Source organism: Triturus cristatus, chromosome 1_2, assembly GCF_964204655.1.
Source record: "Triturus cristatus chromosome 1_2, aTriCri1.1, whole genome shotgun sequence".
Classification (NCBI taxonomy): Eukaryota; Metazoa; Chordata; class Amphibia; order Caudata; family Salamandridae; genus Triturus; species Triturus cristatus.
The window spans coordinates 86,014,922-86,042,085 of NC_140580.1; positions in this window are offsets into that span (position 1 = coordinate 86,014,922).

Below are 27,164 nucleotides of genomic sequence, written 5' to 3' on the forward strand. Positions count from 1 at the left end.
CATGACTGCATACCCTGCTTGATAATCTGATTTTATGTAATGTTTATTTTATCTCATGTGGTCTTTTACATGTTTTAACCGTTTTAACTGTATTCTTTTATGACTGAAAAAATGTCGAAATAAAGATTAAATGATGATGATGATAACTCTCTACTGCAGCCGTTCTTTGTTTTCTGTCTTTTGGGTGAAATATCCCATCACTGTCTCTAAGCACAAAGCAGCACAATTGCAAAATAACCAGTACTTGGTGGAGCAGCCCCTGCGCAAAGGCACCCCATGTCTTTCACTCTGACTAAGAGCAAGGAGAAAATGTAGAGAAAAATATAGCCTGGGGAGGGAGTGCGTCAGAGTGCCATGCTGCAAGATGGCCGCACTCTTGTGAGGCTTCGTGTGCCAGAAAATCAAAATCTGTCTGCATCACGGCAGCAATGGACACAACTTAATACCAAGTTGGGCATCGAATTAGATCACCCTTTGCAAGCTACGAATCCTGAAAACAACACCCAGATAGGCAGAGGCTGCCAGATTTTTAAATGCTGCCCAGAAACATGTGGCCTGTCGGGGTGGGGGCTTTCGACGACTCATAACCAACACTGTGCATTCACCTGGCGGATCAGAAGGTGTCCTCACCAGTGAGGCATTGGGCATGGGACAGTGGAGGTGTCAATCCTGAGGAGTGATGGGACCCTGGTGCGGGATCGTGCCACTGAGGAGAAGCGTCCCCCTATGACGAGGACCAGGTACAGACCCCGGCCCGATGGATCCTCTGGCGGTAGGGACAATGCAGTGAGTAATATATGGGAGCCAGGCAGCATGCTCGAGCTCCCCAGCATCTCAATAATGCCTGGGGTCAGGTAGCACCTAGTCCCAAATCCCATTGTGCTGGGTGCAGCCTGAGGGACACTAGAGACAGCCGCTGAATGCCTCAAGTTAGCGAAGAACAGTCAGCAGGACAGGGCCTACCAATTCATACCTGCTCCGTGGTTATGTAGAGTTCGCAGGGCCACTCCTGCGAGGCCTGGGAGTAAACACATATTTATAACATATACGCAAGGACAAATTGACCGAGCAGTAACTCATATTGTCCCCATACCATTCGACTCTGCAGGAGATTGGTGTTGGAGAAAAGGCACTGAACTGGTGCTAGAGAGGTCTCAGGCAGTCATCTGAATACAAGACACTGCAGCAAGGGGTTTCTCAAAGGTCCTTATTAAGCCCAGCGCTATTCCATATATGCATATGTCTGTTGGTGAAATTAAATAGACAATATGGCCCCCGCTGTATGAAGTACGCAAATGATACTCAATTGATCATCACTCCGGACATGCGGGCAGAGACCCTTTTAGACCTTTCCATCAATGCATGAATGCAGTGTCTACCTGGCTACAGCAGTTTAATGCAGACAAGACAGAGGTCCTGTGGAGAAAACACTCTCATCTCCCAAACTCCATGTCACTAGACTTCTGGCCACCGTCTTGGCATCCCTCACCTGCCTCAGCCAAGAATGTCGAACATCTGGAGGTTTACTTGGAGCCTGACGTGTCACTATAAGTGAAATATGTGCTGTCCACCTGTTTTTTTCCTCCTGAAATTGATAAGGAAATTCCTACCCTCCCAAGAATGGCCATTGTGTGATAATCCAGGCCACCATACTGAGTCGCCTGGATTACTGTAACTCCCTTTTCTTAGGGATGGACCAAGTCCTTTTGAGAAGGCTGCAGAGGATCCAGAATGCAGACAAACTGGCCCTCTAGCTTCCACGTACTCCTCCGCCACTAGAACCCTGAAAGCTCCTCACTGGCTACTAGTCAATAAAAGGATAACTTTTAAAGCATTATGGCAAGTTTTTTAAGCTGTCCGCCATATATGGCCGCAATACCTAGCTCAAATATATATTAATTACAATCCCTCTTGTTGTTTACAATCTTCAGATGCATGCCTGCTGTTTGTTCCTAGAGTTGAACGGACTCGCTCAGGTAGGAAATCTTTCTCCCTGTGAGCAGCCAACTTTTGGAATAAACTGCCTTACACTCTTTGTCAGATTTCTAACTTATTGAATTTCAGAAAGTCTTTAAAGACCTGACTTTTCCGGAAATAGTTAATAGCCTGTAATTTCAGGTCTTGTCTAATGCTCTGTCTTTTTAGCGCTAGAACACCTTTCGAGGTATTTGCTTCGTTCTATCAATTTTATAACATAACAAACATAATACAACGCAACTCATCAAATAGCAACGAAGTGCTTCAGTGTACAGGCCCAACTCATCTGGGAGAAATAAGGAGAGCCCTGCACTTTAACCTGACACTGGGCGCTCCATGTGTAGTGGGATGGTTGCTTATGATATCCAGCTGGGCCTGGTACATCAGGACTGGCAGTGCCTAGTGCACAACACAAGAGTTCAATCACCGCCACCTATAGTAGTATAAAGGGAGGAACGGTGTGGTATATCTCTCCCAATTGATTTCAAGACGAGACGCTCATAACCAGATCTAGAGGTGTCTACTGCAGGGGTTCACACAGAGAGGTAACAAGGGGCAAAAATGAACCCAAGCAGGCTAAACTCCTGTTCAAAATGAGGCACACCACGAGGCCTCATCCTCGGAAAGAGCTGAAGTGCCATAGGTAGCCCCCCCAGTGGCACTGAGGACCTGGATGTAAAAACACTCCTCATTGGCATGCAAAAAAGCCTGGCATCGATCAATAGTCGGATGGATATGCTCACCTTGAGAGTGGAAAAGATGACACCTACTCTAAAGATGCAAGAAAAGAGATTCTTCACAGCAGAAACCTGCATTTGTATCATCAAAGACGACACCTCAGGAACTAACACAAAGCTTCCAGTCATGGTCAAAGTGCTCAATGTGATAAAGGCAAAGAATGAGGATGTGAAGGCCAGGTCCAGGCGAGAAAAATGCAACTGGTTGGTATCTCAGAATCCACAGATACAGAAAAATGACGGACTATGGTGAATCCCTCCTTAAACCCCTTTTTAGGGTAGACAGTTTCTCTCAATTATTTGCGGTGGAACAAGCTCATTGATCCCCGGCAGCCAGGCCCTCTACCAGGTGCTGTGCCACCCTTTTATCGCATGGCTATTCAATTTTAGGGATGAAGAAACCCCGCTTAGACTGCCGCAAGTGAAAAAGTCATCACATGAGAGGAGCACCCTATCAATTTTTCAGCCTTTGCCCTGGCAGTCTAGTAGTCACACCAAGAATACATTCCTCTTAAATACAAGCTACAATAGTCCAGTATACAGTACGCAATACTTGACCCAGCTCGACTGAAAATTACTCATCAAATTTATCACCATATGGTTTTTGTTTCAAAGCAGATTTTAGTTCTGCCGACATCCACAGTTGGCCTTTCTGGCTCAGGTTGCTTGTATACACAGCATCATATATAAGTACAGCCATAGTGTCGACATCAATACTTTCCAAAAATAGAAAAATAAAATAATGTTCCACAATACAATATAATGTGCTATGTCCTCGCTATACTCCCCAGTGTTCACCCACCCGCACCTCAGTGTCTCCAATGCTGTTGAATCATGTGATAGTATACTCATTAACATTGCTATCAACCCTAATTTTCTATAGCTATTATCATCAGGGTCGGAGTCTCTAAATAGAGGCGCCGGTAGTCCACCCATTTCTGGCAGATTTTGGGGGATTTCTGTGGGTATCCTCTAGCTTTAAATATAGGTACTTCCATGCCCAGGCAAAAGTCCATACCCTTTTTCCATACGCCCAGCAGAGGGGGGGAGGTAGCCTTCCATAGTCTGGAAATGTCCTGTTTTGCCAAAGTAAAGCCCACAAATAGTAAGTGACGTTTATACCTATTGCCTCCAATCTCATCTGTTATGTGTGAGAAGGCCAATCTTGGTGACATGGGGGGATTCCAGCCCAACACTTTGGAGAGGCACGTCATAACCCACCTCTAAAACCTAGCGAGTGCATCATCTCCATATGTTTTTTACACCAAAAAGGGCCACTCCATTTGTGAAACAAATCCCATTTACTCCTAGAAAGGGCTCATCTTGGGAGCTCGCGCACATAGGATGAAGGCTTGAGCGATGTTGAATGAAGAAGCAGGGGGTGGAGATGGTTATACATTTTGATTTTGCACCCATCACGAAAAATTTACTTAAACTACTGATGGAGTGCGCATACTGCGGCTAAGGCAATGTGGCCGTAGGAATGAAGGTGAGACTGTTAATTACGATCAGTCAGTGGCGTTTGGCAATCCCTCCCTCCCTGGATGTGGGGTCGTTGTTATGCTCGATCCACCCCATGGACGCAAAGGGGAACCCAGAAACTGTAATAAGTGATTGACCTCTGATAGTACATAATGCATCAAAATATGTTTTAGCACCCTTTAAGATAAACTGACAATATGCATAGTTACTGATACACATAGGTCCAGTTCAGCCTTTCACTGAATCCTTTCCCAGCAAACACCCCTCTGAGGTGGTGTTGGTTGATCAGCACTCTGGACTCCCCATGGGGTAATCCCTGAAGCAAGACTGATATGACTGTTATGTTTGAGGATATAATGACCTCCTGTTGGAGTTTGTTTGTATTGGTTAGTGTTTGCGGGTGGGTGGGTTTTTTGGGAGGAAAAAGATTGTATCATGCAAAGTTTACGATATAAGGGCAACACACTAAAAAAATTGGTTATGCCCTATATGGCAGACCATACACCATGACACACATTACGGGTCATGATAAAATCTATGACCATGGAACACTTGCCTTTTTAGATTAAGAAAAAAGAGCATCCATAAATTTTCTGACATGGAACATGAAAGGAATAAGTTACCTCTGTAAAGCCAGACAAATACTAGCATATGTAGACCAATATAAAATCAATGTGATGTTTTGCCAGGAAACACACCTTAATGCCACCATGGTTTCCCAAGTTGCGTCAAAATGGAGTAGCAATAGAGCTGTAGCAGCATATTCTCATTCTTATAAAAGTCAGAACCCCATATAAACTTCGTCACAAGACAAATGACACTCAGGGTCGGAACAACTTGGTCCAGGCAACAGTTAGATCTGGGGTCTCTAGTTGGCAGGGCTAGGTAGCACTGTCCAAATAGGGACCCTTACTTCTAGTCAGGGTAAGGGGGATACACTCTTTAGATAACCCTTGCTCACCCCCTTAATAGCTTGGCACGAGCAGACAGGCTTATCAAAGGCAATGTATAAAGTATTTGTACCAACACTCACAGTAACACAGTGAAAACACCACAAATGGACTCCACACCAGTGTAGATAAATAAAGTACTTTTATATAAACTACACAAGACCAAAACGACAAAAATCCAACATACACAGTTCAAGAATATGGTTTCAAAAAGAGTTCTTAGCTTAGCGACAAAATCATTCACCTTAGCGTCAATTTTAGCCAACAGTACCTGGTGATGCGATAAAAGTTCTTAGCGGCGCTCAGGCGTCGAAAAACAAGCAACAGCATCAGTCCTGAGACCCTGGGGAGGCGAGGCGACAACCCTGCCGCACGCAGCAGGCGTGGGCGACGAATCCGGTCTGTATGGGGAGTGAGGCGATACTTGTATGGATTCCAAGGCGTAGCTTTTCCGGTAGAAATTTACTCGCTAAGGCACGTTGCGACAAAATTCGCCCCCTCCCCGCTAACGAGCGGGGCGACAATTTCACCAGCGATGATCTGGGTTGGCCCTGCGACGATATTCGCAGCGATAAAATTTGGCACGCTAACGAGCGGTGCGATGATTTTGGCTGGCTCTGCGACGATGTTCGCAGCGATAAAATTCTGCACGCTAACGAGCGGTGCGATGATCTTGGCTGGCTCTGCGACGATCTCACCCAGCGGCGGCAGGCTCTGCGACGAAGTTCGCAGCGATGAAATTCTGCCCGCTAACGAGCGGAGCGGGGATCTGGGCTGGCTCTGCGACGATGTTCGCAGCGACAAAATTCGGCCCGCTAACGAGCGGGGCGATGATTTCACCAGCGATGATCCGGCTCAGCGGCAGTAGGCTCTGCGACGATGTTCGCAGCGATAAAATTTTGCCCGCTAACAAGCGGAGCGACGGAAATTTTCTCGCTAAGCCGGCTGTGCGTGAAAAAGTGTAGATCCTTTGCTTCTTTCTTCTTGGCACAACTTCCAGAGAGACAGAAAGGACAGAAAAGGAAAACAGCTACCTTTCTAAAAAGTGCTGTTTTCACACACAGGATTTAAAAACCATCCTTCCTAAAAGATGTGTTATTAAATTCTGAATTAAGGGATACCAGACTTTAGCTTTCTAACTTGCTCCTATGGGAAGATATGCAGGTAAACATTATACTCAGCATTCCCCATTATAGCCTATAAGCAAGATAGCCTTTCAATAGTGAAAAACGAAAATGGCTGTAATTCACTACCAGAGCATGTCACCTACACCAATACATGCTCTACATTTCACATACACTGCACCCTGCCCAGGGGGGTACCTAGGGCCTTCCATAGGGGTGTCTAATGTGTACAGAAAGGGAAGGGTTAGGCCTGGCCAGTGTGGACACTGGTCAGGTCAGCATGGCAGTTAGCAACTGCATCCAGGCACTGCAGTGGCAGGCCTGTGACACCATTTTAGGGCTACTCCTGTGGGTGGCACAATCAGTGCTGCAGGCCCACTAGTAGCATTTGAATCACCAGCCCTGGCACACTCAGGGCACTTTACTAGGGGCTGACAAGTGAAACAAATATGTCAATCATGGATAACCAATTACAATAACAATTTACCTAGGGAGCACTTGCACTTTGACACTGATCAGCAGTGGCAAAGTGCCCAAAGCATCTAAACCAGCAAAAACGAAATCCAGCATAGCGTCAAAAATACAGGGGGTAGAGGCAAAAAGTCAGGTGAAACCACGTCAAAGATGCCAGGTCTAACAGTAAACATATCACACTGATCAATGTATGTGGCCCAAATACCGCTTTCCTGCATCAGATGTGGGATAAATGCACTCCACTGTCACTACAAGCAATATTATGTGGCGGGGACTATAATTCATTATTAGACATATACATGTAACTACTCCTACTCCACTAGGTGCACACACCTTGCTGTTGTACACTTATTGACTGATATTATGAGGGCTAACAGTCCGGTTCATATATGGAGACACAGATACTCCTCCAGTAAGGAGGGCACACTTGTGTCTTACTTGTGTCTTTGGCGCATGGATCTTGGGCACAGCTTAATTACTAGATAGGCACACATGCATATGCGTCTGGGAAAAATCTATTATTCATCTGCAACGTGCCTTCTCAGATCATTAACCATCAGACCGGTAGTTCAGGTGCCCACATCTCAGCATCATGGTTTCACCTGGAGTCTGTTATTCAGCACTCCTCCATGCTGCTTTTCAAGTGGAGGTAAAAATGGAGATAATGAATTATTTACAGTTTAATCCTATATGAGCTTGGAGGGTAACCTCTAGAAGGCCTTCAAGACCTATATGTGTGGGCTTGGTATTGCCAAACAACATGCTCCTCCAAGAGCGGCTCGACAAACTCAAATAGATATAGGGTCACTCGAGGCGCACTACGTGTCATCACAACATCCATATATTAGCGTATCTATGAACTAAGCTTGTAGAATTCACGAAGGTGCATACCTAAAGGTAAAGTGTTGTAATCGCCTACTTGGTACGTTCCTTTCCCCCCCCCTCCTTCCTCCTCCCTTGGTTCTTCCCTCTCCCTGTCACCAACATTCCATTGCACCCTTCCTCTGATTAGGCTGGATCCTGTGGTGGTGTTTGACCATTAAAGAAGAGTTATCACTTACCTGCCTTCTGGTCATCTTTATAACACTGGCGACGTCTTGCTGTGTGGGGACAGCTCACCATCACCCCCAATTCTTCAAATCCAGCTCTCCTGTGTCGGCGGTCGTGAGTACCTGGGAGGCTCCGCTGCTTCTAAATTCATCTAAGTAAGACTGTTAGAGTGGCGCCTCTATCCTTTCATTTTCGCAAGTGTGCTTCTGCCTGTATGGGGCTGAGAGAAGGAGGGAGTTTGCCATTTTCGCTTCGCCTCCGTGACCTGGTGACACTTGCTCTGTGGGTGGGCCTCTTAGAGCTGCCTTTCCTGTCCTGCCGTGGCTCCGTCTGTGAAGGGTACGATTTCAACTGTGTGATTAGTCGCGTTTCTACCTGCCTCTGCGGACGTAAGGAGCGTTTCAGCCGCCTTCGTTGCATGTCGCCTCATTGGGAGTCAATTCCCTGCTTTTGGCCATCCAGCGCTACCGCACCGGTTACCACAGCGCCTGCCTGGGGGTGCGACGGAGTTGGCTCTCAGTGCTGCTTTGACCTCAGCGACGCTGTATTGGCTGCGTTTTGAGGCACCGTCAAGATAGCTTCTGTTTTCTTCGCCTTGTCAAAGCTGTGTGCGGCAGCCCCTGTGGTGTTTTCTTCAAGGGAGGCATTTCTGACAGGATTCCTGACGGCAGCCGGGCATTCCTTCCCGCGTGCTCGCAGCTGATCCGTCACTATTGACACTCCTCAGCTGAGGTGAATGGGAGTGCGTTTCTGATTTCATCCACCAGGTGGCAGCGTGGCTCTTCTTTATGATCCGGTTGTGGGGAATATACAGCAATTTCTTCATCTTAAGAGCTCCAGCGAAATTCTCCACATATCCAGGAAATAGCTGTGGAAATACTTCTTCGTAATTTATTTTCTTCGTTTTCGCTGATGGGCACAGCTAGTGGAATCTTCTGCCTGTCATTTCACGCTGACAGGCACAGCTGCACATAGTTGTTGTCACTGATGGGCACAGTTATCATCACTGTTGTCGCGCTTGTCTGCTCACGCTGACAAGCTCAGTTTCCCTTTGCTAACTTTCTCAGTCACACGTTCTGGTGATGCTCCTGGTGTGGTGATGTTCGCCAGAGTATGGTAGTGTATTTTGGTTAAGTTCATGTGTATTTTTGCTGATTGTCCAAGCTGGTACCTTTGCTAATTTTCTTTACTGCTCCATCATATATTGAAATGTACATTGACTTTTGCATTGGGTGGGGTGTAAAACAATTTTGAGAAGATTGGGTTTCTTCCTCTTCATATTCCAAAGTTGTTCATTGTTTGTATTGCTGTATTTTACCTCCTCCCTTAAAGTTATTGTAACTATGGCAGCTGCTAATATGTCGCAGCCCCCACCTTTCCTTAACGAGGCAGGAGAACCTATTCTGCCTTGGAAACAATGGTTTGGGTTACTGGAGTCCTATCTTATTGCTATTGGAGGGGAGAAGTTTTCCCATTTACGCAAGTTACACACCCTGCTACACAATTTGGGCGTTGAGGGACGCAAGGTCTATGATGACATTTCGACTAATGCAGAAGGGGGAAGTGATAGTGATGATGATGAAAATGTGTATATTGTGGCAGTAAACAAACTAGAAAAGCATTTCAGTAAAAGGATAAACGTAGTGTCAGAGAGAAATAAATTCTTCTCAAGAACACAGGGAAAAAATGAGAAGGTTAAACCATTTATTGCAGCCTTAAAGGGTCTAGCGAACACATGTGAGTTTGAGTCCCTTCAGGATTCCCTGATTAGAGACCAGTTGGTCAGGTGTACCAACAATCATAAGATTCAGGAGAGGCTGCTTGTGGCCAATCCTAACCTCAAGGAGGCCATAGATATAGCGGTAGGGATTGAGCACACGGCAGATTGTATGGTTTAAATGAAAGGGGAAGGGGGCAAAACCATGGAGGTCAATGCCATAAGCAAAGATCACAAAAGTAAGGTAGCTAACACCCCACTTCAGGGAAATAAATTCAAGTGTTATAGGTGTGGGAGCCCTACACACTTAGCCAATAACCCGATTTGCCAAGCACGTTCTGTTGTCTGCCACAAATGTGGGAAAAAAGGACATTTGTCCAGGGTTTGTCATGATCAGCGCTCCAAAGCGGTGTTGGAGATTGAGCCACAATTATTTCCTGATCTCAAGTTAATTTTTCAACTTAAAGACAAAAACAATACCGACAAATTCCCATCTTGCAACATTACCCTGGATAATAAAACCCTAACGGTCTTTGCTGATTCATGTTCCCCTTACACCCTGGTTGATGCCACCATATTTTCTCAACTGTTTCCCTCATGGGAAGAAACGGTACAACCTCCGGACATACAACCAGGAGGCTACAATGGGGACCCCATACCCCTATTAGGCATGACCACTAAGGAAATAGGGTTCAAAGGAAGGAACACGGTGGGCAAGATATACATTACCCAGAAGGGGTCCAACTTGTTGGGATGGAAACACCAGAGGGAACTAGGGATTAAGTTAGACCCCAACAGTCCCGACCAAGTCCTCTTAGTGGATCCCTCGGTGGGAGGAATGGATGTTTGCAATGATTTCCCCAAAGTGTTTTCTGATGACCTAGGATTACTCAAGAATTATCAGCATTCCATCAAATTGAAATCCAATGCTAAACCGGTAGCACACAAAGCCAGACCCATACCACATTTAATGCACGTGCCTCTGCAAAATGAGCTTGACAGATTGCTGTCTTTGGGGGTGATCGAACCCATAGAGTGTTCACAATGGTTGGCCCCCATTGTTCTTACCACCAAGGCTACCAGTAAGGACATTAGGCTCTGTGTGGACCTCAGGGACCTTAACCAAAACATATGGGTAGACAGGCACCCCCTTCCACGTATTCATGAGGTGCTTACCCTCATTAATGGTGCGAGTTGTTTCAGCGTTCTCGACTTATCCTCTGCCTATCACCAGGTGGAACTTCATCCCAACTCACGGCATCTCACCTCCTTTGTGACACCCCTAGGAGCCTTCCAATTCCGTCACATGCCTTTTGGCTTGGCTTCTGCTGCGGCCGCCTTCCAGAGGATCATGCAGCATGTCTTGAAAGACCTTCCCAGAACACTCTGTTTTCAAGATGACATATTAATCTACGGGAAGGACTTAAACGAGCATAACGTCACCCTCAGGATGGTCTTGTCCAACTTGGAAAAATCAGGGCTCACTCTAAAAAAGGAGAAATGTCGTATAGGGGTGGGATCGGTTGAGTATCTAGGACACACCATCTCTCAAGATGGGATCAAACCCAAAATAGACCTAGTTAAGGCGATTAGGGACACTGAGGCCCCTAAAGGTGTTCAAGACCTTAAATCATTTTTGGGCCTTTCCGAATACTATTCAAAATTTGTGAGGAACTATTCCTCAATAGTGGAACCTTTACGTAACTTACTCAAATCCAGGACCTTGTATGTGTGGTCCGATGCCTGTAAGAAGGCCTTTGATCTTGTCAAAGAAAGCATAATTTCTGCACCATCCCTGGGTAGGTTTGACCCGAACAAAACCACAATCCTTTGCACTGATGCAAGCAATAAAGGGTTGGGGGCCAGTCTCACCCAAAAGGGGGAAGGCAAGGAACACATTGTGGCCTTTGCATCTCGAGCTCTTAAGGGGGCAGAAATCAACTACTCAGTGGTGGAGAAAGAAGCACTAGCTTGTTTCTGGGCGATTAAACACTTCCGCTTCTTTCTGTGGGGTATCCCTTTTACTGTAAAGACGGACCACAAACCACTGATGTTTACTTTCACCACCAAAGGGGCTAACAAAACCACTCCCAGAATTGCTAGATGGATTTTGGGACTGGAAGGATACAATTTTTGTGTGAGATATATGCCAGGTCATCAAAACACGGTTGCTGACTTTCTGTCATGGTCTCCCTCAGAGGGAGAAAGTGCTCCTGTTAGCTGTGAATGTGATGATGTGATTTTGCAACTCACATTCCTAAAAAAAGAAGAATGGAATGACAGTACGCAAAATGATGCAGAGATGTGTTCAATTAAAGAGTTCATCAAGAATGGTTGGCCGGAAAACCAGAATGATATTCCTATCAGTTTAAGTAAATTCTGGGATGTCAGAGTAGAACTCAATATACAAGGCAATGTGGTTTGCAGAGGGGAGAAAGTGATTCCACCGGAGAACCTGAGAGAAAAGATTGTGGGGCTTGCGCATGCAGGACACTTAGGGCGAAGCCTAACCAAGAATAAAATCAGACTGGAATATTGGTGGCCAGGTATGGACGCCATGACGGAACAGGTGGTGAGAAATTGTGTAGACTGTAGCCGGAGTGACAAAACTCACCAGACCCGCAAGCCCCCCCTGTCGCCTGTCGAAGTGCCTAATCGACCATGGTCAAAGTTAGCCTTGGACATCATGGGTCCCCTCAACCTAAGAACATTAAAGGAACGGTTCATTCTGGTGCTAGTGGACTATCACTCAAGGTGGTTGGTCTACAAATGTGTCCAGCAGATAGACACAAGAGTCCTCATACAATTCTTAGAAAATGTGTTCTTTGAGGAAGGGTTACCTGATACCCTTATAACAGACAATGGAGTACAGTTCACTTCGGACAAGATGAAAGAATTTCTGTATCACCGGGGCATCACTCACCTCAAATCTGCTTTGTACTGTCCCCGTGCAAACGGGTTAGTGGAAAGGATCAACCGGTTGTTCAAAGAGTGTTTGCAGAGAGCAGAAGTAATGGGGACACCAGCAAATTCAGCGTTAGTGGAAACAGTATGGGCCTATCGCACTTCTCCAAACAGTGTGACTGGGGTTTCTCCGTTCACCTCTCTCAAAGGAAGGATCCCGAAGACCAAATTAACTCCACCGGTAGGGCCAAGGAAGGACGCCGGTGTAGTAAACAGAGGTGAAATCTCAAGGAAAGTGGAGGAACACCAAGCTAAATACAAAGTCAGGTATGACCAGACCAAACATGTAAAAACACAAATGTTCAAAGAAGGTGATTGGGTCCGGGTGGATTTACCTAAAGCACGCAGGAAAGAAGCGTCAAGATTTTCGGATCCTTACAAAATAACTAGTGTGGGTAGGAATGTACTCCATCTCGACAATGGCCAAACATGGAGCATGGACAGAATCATTCCTCATGGACAAGGGGGTGACTTGGACAACGAAAGTGACCCAGAGACAGAGTTGCAAACCCTCAGTCACAGAAGGTCTATGAGAGCAAGGAGCTCACCTGTATGGACCAGAGACTACTGTGTTAAATGAGAATTATTGTCAAATGTTCCGTGTGGTTCCTTACCTAGCTTTGTTGTTCTACTGCTTACATTGTTCTGCAGTGACCTTTCGCTGCTTGTTAAATCTGCTATGTCTCTCTTTGCCCTATGCAGGGAGGTGTGTTGTAATCGCCTACTTGGTACGTTCCTTTCCCCCCCCTCCTTCCTCCTCCCTTGGTTCTTCCCTCTCCCTGTCACCAACATTCCATTGCACCCTTCCTCTGATTAGGCTGGATCCTGTGGTGGTGTTTGACCATTAAAGAAGAGTTATCACTTACCTGCCTTCTGGTCATCTTTATAACATAAAGCACTCACATAAACATGCCAGGGTGACGGTGCAAAGGGAGTGAGACCACTTAGAATCCTTGACTGCATCATCCAAGGTCGGCTTGGGACATTGTGCCACTTGAAGAAGGTAATGGAGCAATGCTGGATGAAGCTGACCACATACTGAAGGAATTTGCAACATACGACTTTGAGATGCACACTTTCGTGTAGCAGTATCTCCTGATGATTACCCTGTATACTTTGACCGTATTGTCTTGGCCTGGCTGGCTCCACTTGAAGATCTAATGGCTGTAATTTCCCGTCTGTACATATTGTAGGTCACAAAGAGTCACAGCTTCACCGCAGAGTTTTACAAAGCCTACTTGCAACTGCAGGCCCCGTGCCTCTTGCGGGTATAAACTAACTAATGAGGCATTGACGAAGGACATTCTTCCCCCTCGTTTAGAGAAACTATTAATTCAATCCTCTTAAACCACAGTGAACACCCCAAGCACTAGGAGCCATATCAGCCATTGTCAAGAGACAATCCTGGACAAAGTACTACCAAACAGAGTGCTATCAGGCTTGATCCTACCAGATCAAGTGGGACTTATCCCGGACAGATCCACCACTCATAATTTATGATCCTTATTTGCCCTAATACATCGGCTGAATCCAGAAATGGAAGCCATGGCAGCCATCCTAGATGACACAAAAGCCTTTGATTCCATAGAATGGTATTTCTTATTCACAGTTTTAAACAGAATGGACATACCAGTAAGCTTCATAAACTTGGCTTGTCTATTTTACACGGTACCCACAACCAGAATAGGATTAACTGGTCTTCTTTCCGATCCCATTCCCATTGTCAGAAGATCCAGTCAGGGTTGCCCACTTACCCCTCTCTTGTACACCCTGGCAGTGGAGCCCCTGGCATGTGCAGACCCACAACTTCATGCAAACAGATGCTTTCATTTCTCTCCTCATCATCTTATAATGTCCCTTTATACATATGACACCACTCTGTTCTTACACAATCCCACCCCGAAACTCAGCCCAGTCATCGGAGAATTTAAACTGTTCAAGGCACTTCCAGGAATCACAATCGATTGGAATAAGTAAACGATTTTTCCAGTAACATCTGGCACGCATGACTGCATACTTGACTTCCCTCCCCCCTGGTGTTATTCATTAGTTAAGTACCTTGACATCTGGGTCATAACTGAAAATTATAGTGCAGCAATGGCAAAGATAGAACTGGGTAAGAAGTTGTGTAGCCTCCTTTTAGCACTTTTAGGAATACTAGCACTGATGAACATGTTCACCTTGCCTAACTAAACTGCTATATTTGTTTTACAACATACCTATCGCTGTCAACCAACATTTTTTCAGGACTTTGAGATCCCATATGGTCACCCTTACATGGGCAGGTCCAGGGTGTGCAGGAGACGTTAACACTACTATACAAGTAAGGAGGCTTAGCTTCACAGGATTTGGAGCTTAACTATACATAGCACAGTTTACAATTTTATTGGCTACAGCCTCCTCCATATTTGGTGCACCTTGTGGTGGAGTGTGACACCAGGCATCCCACTTTCATAGGTGTGCTGATGAAATAAACCCCCACGCTGCAGCAGCACAGATAACAACGCGGTCGCTTGTACTCAGTTAGTCTGGTTAAGCTCTGTAGATGATTACTAAGCTCAATACACAATTCCCAGAGCAATCTATCTTCACTACCCTGTAATCCAACTCACAAAAGAGCAATTGTCTCTCCGGAGGCTGCAAAACTAGGGTTTTTACAAATTTGTAGGTGTATTTCTAAAGAGGCAATTTCTAGAACAGCGGTTCTTACTCTTTTGACTTCAGAGTACCCCTACTAAATAACTGCAGGAATCTAGGGACCCCAAGCCTTTCCTTCCTATATCATTTTGAAATCCTCAATTTTCTCGTTTCACACTTTCTTCTTCTGTGCCTTAGTTCCACTCTCCTCCTAAGCATGCATTTCCTTGTTTCTCAGTCACTTCACCTGCCCCATACACACTGCTGAACAGAACACACCCATTGAAATGTGGACACTGCCCTGTCAATATTGCAGCGACTTTGCGCCCCCTTCACACACTTACACATATAATCACTATTAAAAGTGGCACATGCCACCATTGTCATGTGCGCTCTGCAGAGAGGCCGGCGATTGGATGTTCAAGTGGTCTGAATTGTTTAATGATCCACTGATACGTACTTTAGGAAACTCACACTCTCTTCAACCTCAACTTCAAATCTTTCAGTTATGACCTGTTAGAAACACCCACCGCAGCCAGAACTCACAGAGACACCTACAAGCGACTCAGGTCATAGGACACACAATACAAGATGAACATGCAGTATGAAAAAACTACATGAAAACATTGTGCTGGAAAAATAAATAGTTTTAGAAAAGTAAATTAAGTAAAACATGAGAAATGTTAACTATGCTTTCTCACTGACCTGATTCACCTCATTTTGTTTAAATATTACAGCTGGCCCTTGGCCCAAGTTTTCACAGACAGCTCGGGCTAGTGCTAGGTTCTCTAGCCCGCATACCCCCTCAGAGTGTGTAGCAGCTATCCACCCGTACCACAAGAACCTATTCTCTGCAAGATACTGTCATTACTAATTACTCCTCAGTCAAATAAATACTAGGTGACCAAACTTGACAGCACTATGCAAATAGAAACCCCTGTAACCATTCCAATGGCCAAGCTGCAGTGGGAGGCTGTTGGAAAATGGTCCTCTCTGAAGGGTCAGCCCAAACCTTTTGCCTTCCTCCTCATATTTTTTTGACACCGCTTTTGTTGGCTGTAGGACTCTGGGCACTTTACCACAGTTGACTAGTGCTAAAGTGCTTGAGCTCTCTTCCCTAAACATAGTATAATTAGTTTACACCTTGTTAGACCTGGCACCATTGGTTTGGGTCTCCCTTCCATTTTTTCACTGTTGCCTCCTATGTTTTGCTATGTTTTTGCTGGTCTAGATGCTTTGGGCACTTTGCCACTGCTATTCGGTGTCAAAGTGCAAGTGCTCCCTATTGTAAATTATTGTATTGGATTAGTGACTCCATGATTGGCTTATTTGATTTACTTGTCAGGCCCTAGTACAGTGCACCATGTGTGCCCAGGGCCCGTAAATCAAATGCTGCTGGTGGACTTGCAGCACTGGTTGTACCACCCACAGAAGCAGCTTGTAAAGTATGGCTCAGGCCTGCCATTGCAGAGCCTGTGTGCAGTCTGGGACTGCCATGTCAACTTTATTCCTCTAACAGTCCTTGGGCCAGCCCAGTGGTCTTGGTCCCAAAGGCTGCCGCACCGGGTGCCACGCCAGAACTCCGGTCTATGTGGACTACTGAGGGCTCAATGCAGTCACCAGAACTGACGCGCACCCTATACCCAGAGCTGATGAGCTCATTGATCGGTTGGGGGCTGCCCGGTACCTCAGTACGTTTGATTTGACATCTGGGTACTGGCAGATCGCCTTGACTGATGGGGCAAGAGAGAGGTCAGCATTCTCCACACCAGATGGGCACTACCAGTTCCGGGTTATGCCCTTTGGGATGAAGAATGCCCCTGCCACCTTTCAGAGGTTGGTCAACCAGGTGTTGGCTGGACTGTAAGATTTCAGTGCCGCCTACCTGGATGACATTACAGTGTTCAGCGCCAGTTGGGAAGAACATCTGCGCCACCTCTGGGAAATGTTGATGGCGCTGCAGAGAGTAAGCCTCACGATCAAGGTGAGTAAGTGCCAGATCGGGCAGGGTTCTGTGGTGGAATTGGGACACCAGGTTGGGAGCAGCCCAAGATTGATACCATCCTGGCGTGGGAACCCCCCAAGACCCAAACAGAAGTGAGAGCCTTTTTAGGACTCACAGGGTACTACAGGAGGTTTGTCAATGGGAATGGCAGCATTGTTGCACCCTTGACAGAGCTGACTTCCAGGAAGCAGCCTAAGAAAGTGAACTGGACAGACACCTGTCAGAAAGCTTTTGATGCCCTGAAGACTGCCATGTGCACGGCACCCATGCTTCTGGTGCTCAACTTCTCTAAAGAGTTCATTGTACAGACAGACACTTCAGAGCATGGTGTAGGGGCTGTTCTTTCACATATGAATGAGGAGGACCTAGACCAACCTGTAGTCTTCATCAGTAGGAGGTTACTTCCACGGGAACAGAGGTGGAGTCCAATTGAGCATGAGGCATTTGGTGTGGTCTGGGCACTGAAGAAGTTGAGACCATACTTGTTTGGGACTCACTTCCGGGTTCAGACAAACCATCTGCTGGTCTAGATGCTTTGGGCACTTTGCCACTGCTATTCAGTGACAAAGTGCAAGTGCTCCCTATTGTAAATTATTGTATTGGATTAGTGACTCCATGATTGGCTTATTTGATTTACTTATCAGTACCTAGTACAGTGCACCATGTGTGCCCAGGGCCTGTAAATCAAATGCTGCTGGTCGGCTTTCAGCACTGGTTGTACCACCCACAGAAGCAGCTTGTAAAGTATGGCTCAGGCCTGCCATTGCAGAGCCTGTGTGCAGTCTGGGACTGCCATGTCGACTTGGCAAGTGCACCCACTTGCCACTCCCTAAACCTTCCCTGTCCTACATATTAGTCACCCCTAAGGTAAGCCCAAGGGCAGGTTGCATTGTATGTAAAAGGTAGGACATGCCCTGATGTGTGTGGCATGTCCTGATAGTGAATTACAGCCAATTTTGTTTTAACTATTGCAAGGCTACCTGCTCCCTTAGGCCAGAATGGGCAGTTTGATTATAACATCTTATAATCCTAACTGACCCAGGAAACAAGTTCGACATTCGAGTTTAGTATGCCTGAACTCAGGATGTTAAAATACATCTTGTAGTGTGGGTGATTTTTACATTTTGTGTTTGAAAATACCACTTTTAGAAAGTAGGTATTTTCTTGCCTAACCATCCAGCATGCCTCTGCTAGGTTTGTGTATTCCATGTCTGGTTTGTGAGTGACAGGGGGCTGGAGAGGGCTTTGGCTCCAGCAGTCTGATGGGTCAGGGCTGGGATGAATAGGACCTGCAGTGAATAGAGAGTTGGAGGAGGAGATTTCCTTTCACTGACCTGAGCCCTCATAGAATAGAGAGTAGGGGGAGGAGATTTCCTTTCAGCTACCTGGGCCAGGTCTGCTTTCAACAATGCTGTCTCCACCTCCTGCCAGGAAGCTGCACAGAACTGGTTTTGGCTGGGCACAGGCACCCTCTGCCTTCAGAGGACAAAGGATTTACTGGTATAAATATTGGGGCCCAGACCCCAGAACTTTAGATCATTTCTGGGAATCAAGACAAACCTTTGCCAAGGAGAAGAACCAAGAAAGCTGAAGGAGGAGACCGCCCCTGTGCTCTGCTATTTTCTTGGGTTGGCCTGCAGTGGTTACTTTATTTGCCAAGGAAAGGGGAAGAGGACTTTTGTGAACTTTTCATCATCTTGCAGAAGAATCTCCAAGTACCTTGAAGTGTGCTGGCCTCCTGCCTGAAGTCTCAGCGATACAAGACTTCACCACCAGCTCCCCTGAATTCCCTTGCTGGGAATTCTACCTGCAGAGAGGTGCCTACTGTTGTTTGGGCCGTCTGAGAATACTGCGTGTCGCTGGGAGCTGGAAGCGCGATCCAACGAGAAGAGTTTTGCCGCCGCAGCAGTTGCCGTTGCATCGCCGAAGAAGCGTGCCGCCACAACTGTTCGCCGTCGCATCACCGACGACGCTTCTCACATCACCGGAGAAGCGTGTTGCCGCCACAGAGGTCGCCGTCGCATCACTGGAGAAGCGTCTCACAGGGCCTGTTGCAGCTCAGAAGTTACCAAGCTTGCTGCACGGCCGTCGGGCATGCACGCATCGCATCCAACGTTGTCGCATTGCATCAAAGACACCATTTTGTCGCATTGCACCGGATCGTCACACCGCATCGAGGCGCTATCTTGTTGCATCATCACCGGGCTGCAGTAAGAAACGACGCATCAACTCCCCACACAGTAAGGAAGTGAACCATCACCTCCCCTGCGCTGCAGTAAGGAACCGATGCATCCACTTCCCTGAGTGCAAGGAACGGCGCATCAACTTCCCTGCGACCCCTTTCTTTGCATTGCGTGACGCATCCAAGGTACTTTGAGAGTCAAGTGTCGCATTTACCATGTACATTGAACTAAGCTATTTTCTACCATTTTTAAGTCTTATTTTTGATTACAGTATTGTGGATTTTCGTCGTTTGGTCTTGCGTTAAGTCTAGTAAAGATTACTTATTTCTCTAAACTGGTGTAGTGTCCATTTGTAGTGTTTTCACTGTATTACTGTATGTGTTCACAAATGCTTTACACACTGCCTCTGAGATAAGCCTGCCTGCTCGTGCCAAGCTACCAAGGGGGTGAGCAAGGGTTATTTAGGAGTGTAGCACCCGTACCCTGACTAGAAGCAAGGGCCCCTATTTGGACAAAGGTACCTGCGTCTGCCAACTAGAGACCCCCAGTTCTAACACAGCTGTTTGGCATATTTGATTTACTTGTAAGTCCCTTGTCAAATGGTATACCATATACCCAGGGCCTATACTTCAAATGCTACTAGTGGACCACAGCACTGATTTTGCCACCCACAAAAGTAGCCTGCCTCAGGCCTGCCACTGCAGTTCCTGTGTGTGCAGCTTACTGCCACTTCGACTTAACATTTCAAACTACTTGTCAAACTTTAAACTTCCCTTTTATTACATATACTTCAACCCTAAGGTAGGCTCCAAATAGCTCTAAGGGCAGGTTGGTACGTAAGTAAAAGGTACGGCCTGTAATTTTATGTTTGCATGTCCTGGTAGTGACAAACAGCCTATTTTGTTTTTCACTACTGTGAGGCCTACTCCTCTAATAGTCCAGCATTGGGAATTTGTTAATACACTTTTAAGCTATAATTCCTGATCAGAGAGGAGTCGTTCTTTCATGTTTCATATGTTTGGAATGGTAACGATAAATCCTCCTCACTGATAAAGTTGGACTTAACATTACTATTTTAGAAATACCACTTACAAACTGGACATTTCCCTGTACTTACTGCTCTCTGTGCCTGTCAGTCTGTCTCCAATACACGTCTGGGCTTGGTGACAGCTACACTGTATTCATTCCCCCTAGATAGCCACAAACACAGGAAGGTGAGGCTCATGTGCGTTTTGAGCACTAACCTGCATTCATCTGCATTATGATGTGTCTTCCTGGGAAAGGAGGAATGGGAGGGGCTGACACGTACACTTCAATAAGTAGTGTCCCGTCCACCTACAAAGCACTGATTTATCCTCTACAGATAGCCTGGCAGACAGGACTGGATTGCAAGGGATCCTTGTGCACTTCAGAGAGCTGCTTTGAGGTCACCCCCTACCTCAAAGGCACTTTTGGGTAAAAGTAATGGGTCTCTTACCCCCTAAAATCAAACCATTCTGGATCTTGAACTGAACTTCTGTCAGAAGAAGTGCTTTGCTGCTTAAAGGACTCAACTGTACTCCTTTTCTGGAAGGACTGCTTTTCTGGTTGTTGCCCTGCATGCTGCTTCTCCCTGACTCTGTTTGATGGAGAGTTGGACTCTGCCTTCACTCCAAGTGATCTCTAAGGGCTTGCTGGCTTGCCTCCTGTATTCTGAAGTCTCAGGGACACAAAAGACTTTCTGCAGTTCTGCTCATTCTGCTGGACTCTGCTGTCTGAGTCCTGCCCTTGCCTGAGTTGCCCCCTTCTTGTTCTGGGCCTCGCAAGTGGGTTCTGCAGCTGCTTTCTTCAAAACCGACGCATCATCACTACTGCACCGATTGGAACCGACTCATTGCCCTTCGACGACAGCAGTTCTACAGCCTGCGGAGCCTGACGATGATGCACTGCCGTCTCTTCAGTGAAGCTTGACAATGACGCAGTGACCCGACTACGTACGAAAAGATCAATGCATCTTGCCCTTAGCATCAGCGCTTTGCTCCATCCAATGTACTTTGTCAGTGGGCCCTGCATGGATCCTGTAGCTGGCCTGCCCTCGATTGCGGTTGGCCTGAACTTTGGATTTCGGCGGTCCCTCGCGACCTCAAACAACCTTTTGACCGCTGGTGACTTCTAAGTACTATTTTTGCATTTAATCTTTAAAAATTCATATCTTGACTTCAACTAATTGGATGTTTGTGGTTCTGGTCTTATTTTGCTCAAATAAATATTCTCAATTTTTTTTAACCTGTGTGGTGTCTTTTTGTGGTGTTTTCATTGTGGTAGTATGTGTGTTGCACAAATGCTTTACACATTGCCTCTTTAAATAACCCTGACTGCTCTGTGCCAAGTTACCAGAGGGTGCGCACAGGTAATCTCTCAGTGTGTATCTAGTTTACCCCAGGGCCGGACTGGCTGTAGCGGGCACCGGGCAATCACCCGGTCGGCCGCACGGGTGGGGGCTGGTTTTGTTACAGGGCTGCTTTGAAATCGGCCCTGTAACAAAATCGGCCGAAAGCCGGCCCTGGCAAAGAGCTCAGCCGCACCCGAACCCCCGGGGGGGGGGGGAGGGGCGATCGAGCCCTTTGCCAGGGACGGTTTTGGTTCCCAGTCTGGCCCTGGTTTACCCTGACCAGAGTGGTGGTTCCTGCCTGCTCTGGCTGCATACCTTAGCCAACCAGGAATCCAATTTCTTGCAGAGGCTGATCTGGGACAACTGATCTCATGGAAAGAGGAGCTCTACTGTTGTGGCCAGTGAGGGAATCCTGTCACCTCACGGTTGACGGCATCTGATTCAAGTTTTTGCACAGTCTATCATTCTCCACACAAGTTGTTTAAGAGTAAGTTAACGGTGGACTCGCTCTGTACAAGATGTAATGCACCTGATGCTGACTTTATATACCTAGCCTGGAAGTGCCTACTGATTAGCAGACACATGTGCAATGTTAGAGCGTCTCTCTGATATGAGCGAGGTCTCCCCTGCTAGCCCTGTTAGGGTGCACTACAGGCACGCCTCCAGTGCGCGGCGTTTGCTTTCATCGCCTGGTTACTTACAAAGAGAAGGCGGATTGCGTGTAAGGGAGAAATCGGGCCCCGATGTTAAAACATGGCTGACTGATTTAATCTATTGAAAAGAACAATTGGAGCTTTACTATTTCACAATTTCCCACAGTAATAAACCAAGAAACGTGTGGGCCCTGTTACACTCCTATTCGTCACAAAGGGACATGATGACGCACTGAATTAGACCAGTGGCTGACGAACGCCAGAGTGGGGTATGATAGTGCCTGGTACTAAATTGCGGGATGCTCACAGGTGGGACGCTGCACCTGTTGACTCTGCAGGATACTCAGCTTCACATCCTGTCAGCTCTTCTGGTTCTGGAATGTGCCCTCTGCGATGATCTGCGTTAATATTTTGTGAAACTATATCGAACTGTTAACAACAATACTATGCAGTTTGTGTAATCGATTGTGAGTCTTGTTCTCCGCATCGAACCAATTGTGTTATTTGATGTGTGTTTTATTTTTTCATGAACTTGACGACAAAAGCTTTAGAAACAAAAGAATTACAACAAAAAAATACAGCATGGGGGAGACAGGCACCAAGAGCGACGAAAGACTATCAAAGCAAAGACAAAGACGGGAGATTAGGAGCAGGACAATAAAGTGAGACAGACGAAAAAGAGGCGGTGAGAAAGCGGCACTGGTGTGCGAGAGAAAGAGAGGGAATGCGACCAAGAGACAGCTGAAGGGTGACAAGCTATAGAGAGATGCGGAGAGAGATAGCTGACAGATGGAGAAGCAGGGGAGAGTGGTGATAAAGAGCAAGATGTGAATAGACAGCTGATAGGGTCAGAGAAAGGAACAAAGAATGAGGCAAGCCAGAGAGATAGAAGAGGCCTTTGAGAGAGAGGCAGGACAAAAACAGGTGAGAAGGACAGCAGAGTGAAAGAGAGAGGTAAGGAGGTGAACACGTGAACAGGTGAGAGATAAAAAGTGAAATCGAGACAGGTGAGAAAGAGACAGATGAATGAGAGAAGAGAGAGGGTGTGATAGTGAAAGGCAGGTCAAAAAGAGGCAGTTTTGATACAGAGAGTTGGAGAGAGGGCAGGCAGGTGATAAAAACAGTAACAGGTGATAAGGAGACAATTGGGGGAACGGAGAGAGAGTGGAGGGAAAGAAGAGAGAGAGAATGGAAAGATAGACAGTCAGAAAGATGAGAGAGTGAGAGAGAGAGAGAGAGAGAGAGATAGAGAGGAATAGAGACAAAGATACAGAGGCAGAGATACATAATAAAGAAACAGATGAGACAGAGAGGAGGGAGAGAGAGTTGAGTTGACAACAATGGTGAGAAAGAGGCAACAGATACAGCAAGGAACACAGACGAGCAAAGAAGTGAGTAAGAGCCAGCTGAGAGACAGACGAGAAGAAAGATGACGTAGAGAGGCGATATAGAAAAGAGATAGAAACAACCAGAGGGAGGAGACAGTAGCACACAGAAAAAAAGGCAGGAGAGAGAGAGAAAGACAGGGCAGAGCAAAGGTAAAAAGAGGAGAGTCAGAAGACAGGAAATGAGACGGGAGATATAAAGGATAGAGCAGAGGACAGAGGCATGAGACAAAAAGGATGGCAATGGAGGAAATATGGACAAGGGAGGAGAGTTACAGGGAAAAGGCAGAGGAGAAAGACAGGTGAGGAAAGTGGGCACATTCCCTTGCAAAATCATAAGCCCTTACATGGCACTGCATAAGGGGCGTACTGTCCTCCTGCCTGACACGATGAACAAATATGCTGTGACGTCAGGTGCCTTAATATGATACTGAGTGCACGGTGCCATTCTGGACTGGTGCCCACCCTTACTGGGTGTGCCCAATCCAGACTAAGACTAGGGGCCCTATTTTACGAGAAACTAACGCAGCGCGGTGCCACAGGTCATTTTGCTGCATCGTGCCGCGTTAGTTTCGAAGCACAGGGATGCGACATATTTACAACTTTATGTCACATCTCTGTGCTTTTTCCTGTGCTGGCGCACAAACTGCTGCCATGTGCCGGCGCAGGCACCCTTGCACCATGATGCAAGGATGCCTGTATCATGGGGAGATTGTTTTGTGCAGGAAGGATAACCTTCCTGCACAAAAACAATCAATTGAGGTGATTTTCTCTTCCAGTGCATGCTGTAAAATGCAGCACACATTGAAAGAGGAAAAAACTAAGAGAAATGAAAACATTTCTCCTTGTTGGGCCTCGCTACGCCACCCTTGTGCTGCAGTAGCATTCTGACGCATTTTCAGCTTTACGATTGCTCGTATATCTGGGAATGCATCAGTGGACATGGGTGTTGCGTGGGAACACCCACAGCAACACCCTTGTCACGCCCCTAACACACAAAGTGTGGCGTGAAAAAGGGTGATATTTACAAGCACATATAAAGCCACGCAGGGTGGCGTTACGTGTGCTTGTAAATAGCATGCAGCTGGTTTCGCCGCTGGTGCGTCACACAACATGATGTATCGGCGGCATAAGGGGCTTGTAAATTAGACCCAGGGTATCTGGACACAAACATGAAATGTGCTCTCTCCAGCGCAAGTTCAAAGTCAGAGCACACACCTGCACCGGGAAGAAGGAATCACTGAAAGACATGCTGGTAGTTCAGTCTTTCACTGCTGCTGCCTGACCTTGGATAGAGAGAATACTGACCTGTGGGTGGGGCCTGGGAAATCCCTGGAAGCCCTGTGCCTTTCAATATGGGTACGACCAGGAACCGAACTTACTGAGCACCTCTTCAGTCGTAGCACACAGTTACTGCACCTCTGGAAATGGCTTTACCCCTGCACTCTCATGAGCCATCTAGTGTTAATGCCAGGGCAAAGGCACTCCCTCATTTGCATGAAGCCATGCGCATGTGCATATGAGAGAACACCACCATAACATTGTCCACGTATGAAATGTGCACAGATGCAATGAGTATAACAGAGGAGGGCGTGGGCACATTTGCATCCCCTTCACTAATACATAAGAGACCCAGGGGCACAAAGAGTAGACACAAATGCCTGTTGTGCCCATAGGGAACGTTGGTTCCCCGCCGCAGTATTCTTCATTTATTGATTTGATTTGGTTTGGTATGGAGGGAACTTTAACTTTTCATGGCGCTTAAGAGCTCTCTTGGACAATGTGTGTAAGTCCACCTCAGAAAATTGCCAACAGGAATGTTTTCAGCTACTTGCAAAACAAAAGAAAGTGTGATGTTTGTCCCATGGAGATCAGAAGCTGTGTCCTCCCAGATAACTAAAAGATCAGTCTATAAGCCGAACCTGGGTGTCTGTATGGACTTCCCAAAAGGACTTTCTCCTGTGAGTGTGACGATCATGCTGGTCTGTAATGCTGCACCAGCCGAGATAGCTAGAATTGTGCAGGTTGTTAAAACACTTTAATTTGGCAATGCCGCGTTCTGACATTTTCTAAACGCAGGGTTGTGCCGTATTAACAAAAATATGGCACACCCCTGCGTTTCCACTAGTGCTGATGCTAAAAAAGCTGCCCAGTGCCATCGCAGGCACCCTGCTGCCATGTTGCAAGGGTGCCTGCACTGCAGGGGCAATTGTTTATGTTCAGGAAGGGACACCTTCCTACACATAAACAATCAATATTGGTAATTTCCCATCTTTATGTGTACTGCAGAATGCAGCACACATTGAAAAAGCAAAAAACGAGGAGAAATTAATAATTTCTCCTCGTATCGTCATTCTAACACCAGGTATTCCATGACCTTAGTTTTTGGTGTTGCCCCAGCCTTGTAAATCTGGGGCAGCATCAAAAAGCAATGGATGTTGGGGTGAAACACCCATAGCAACACCCATTGCACGCCCCTTTGAAGCAAAGTACTGCAGCGGAAAGGGGCATATTTACAAGGTGGGCTTAAGCCACGTTAAGTGGCTTAGTGCCACCTCGTAAAAATGAGAAATGACGCAACGCCATCGGAGTATCAAAAAAAGTGACCCTCGGGGGTCATGGCCAGCAGCCGGAGAAGATGGCTGCACACTAGCCCGGCTCCTTCCTTTCTTTACCCTAACATCCGGCATTAATCCAGCAACAGTGGGGTATACAAAACAGCCCGAGTGTCGCTGGCAGTGACACCATGTCGACACAACCGAAAAAGAACTGCTTTCCGAGCTGAGCAGTGTCTGCGGAGGATCGCGGCCTGTGGGAACAGTGGAGCTGCGAGGTGACATCGGCGTATGTCCCAGAGAGGTGATGGAGGGCCTGGTCGAGCTGCAAATTTGCTTCACGATGAACCAGTGCTAGAGGCTCACCACCCCCTGCTGCACTACACCTAAGGAAGACCGGTTTCCAAACTTCGTCAGCAGGGAGTGCGGCGCTCCTACATGTGTACTCCTGGCCAGAGACGAGGCCCGCAGGCAGATTTGGACGGGAGAGCTGAGCATTCAGAGTATCGGCAAGGAGTGAGCTGGGGGCCTGCGGGGCTGACAATGGCTAAGTCAGCCTGCGGGTGTACTGACTACAGAGGCTGACAGCAGAGGAAAGGGAATGTCTGCGGTTGGTGTGACGGCTGACACGCCCAAACAATATTGCAGCCCCTCAACCAATTCCGAGTCATTTGACTCCATAAGTGAACAACAACAGTACCCCACTGTAGTAACACTCGCATTTAACAGCAGAGAGCTGGCAACCACAACAGTGGCTTGGGAGGCTGATAGGGAAAAACCGACAGGCCGCATAAGAAACCCCTAGCAGGCGGCGGTGATTACCCTGCGACTCTACGCCACTGACACCAGAACTATGTCAGGCAGTAAGGGCTTGCATCAACCCAAGCTTGACAAATACTC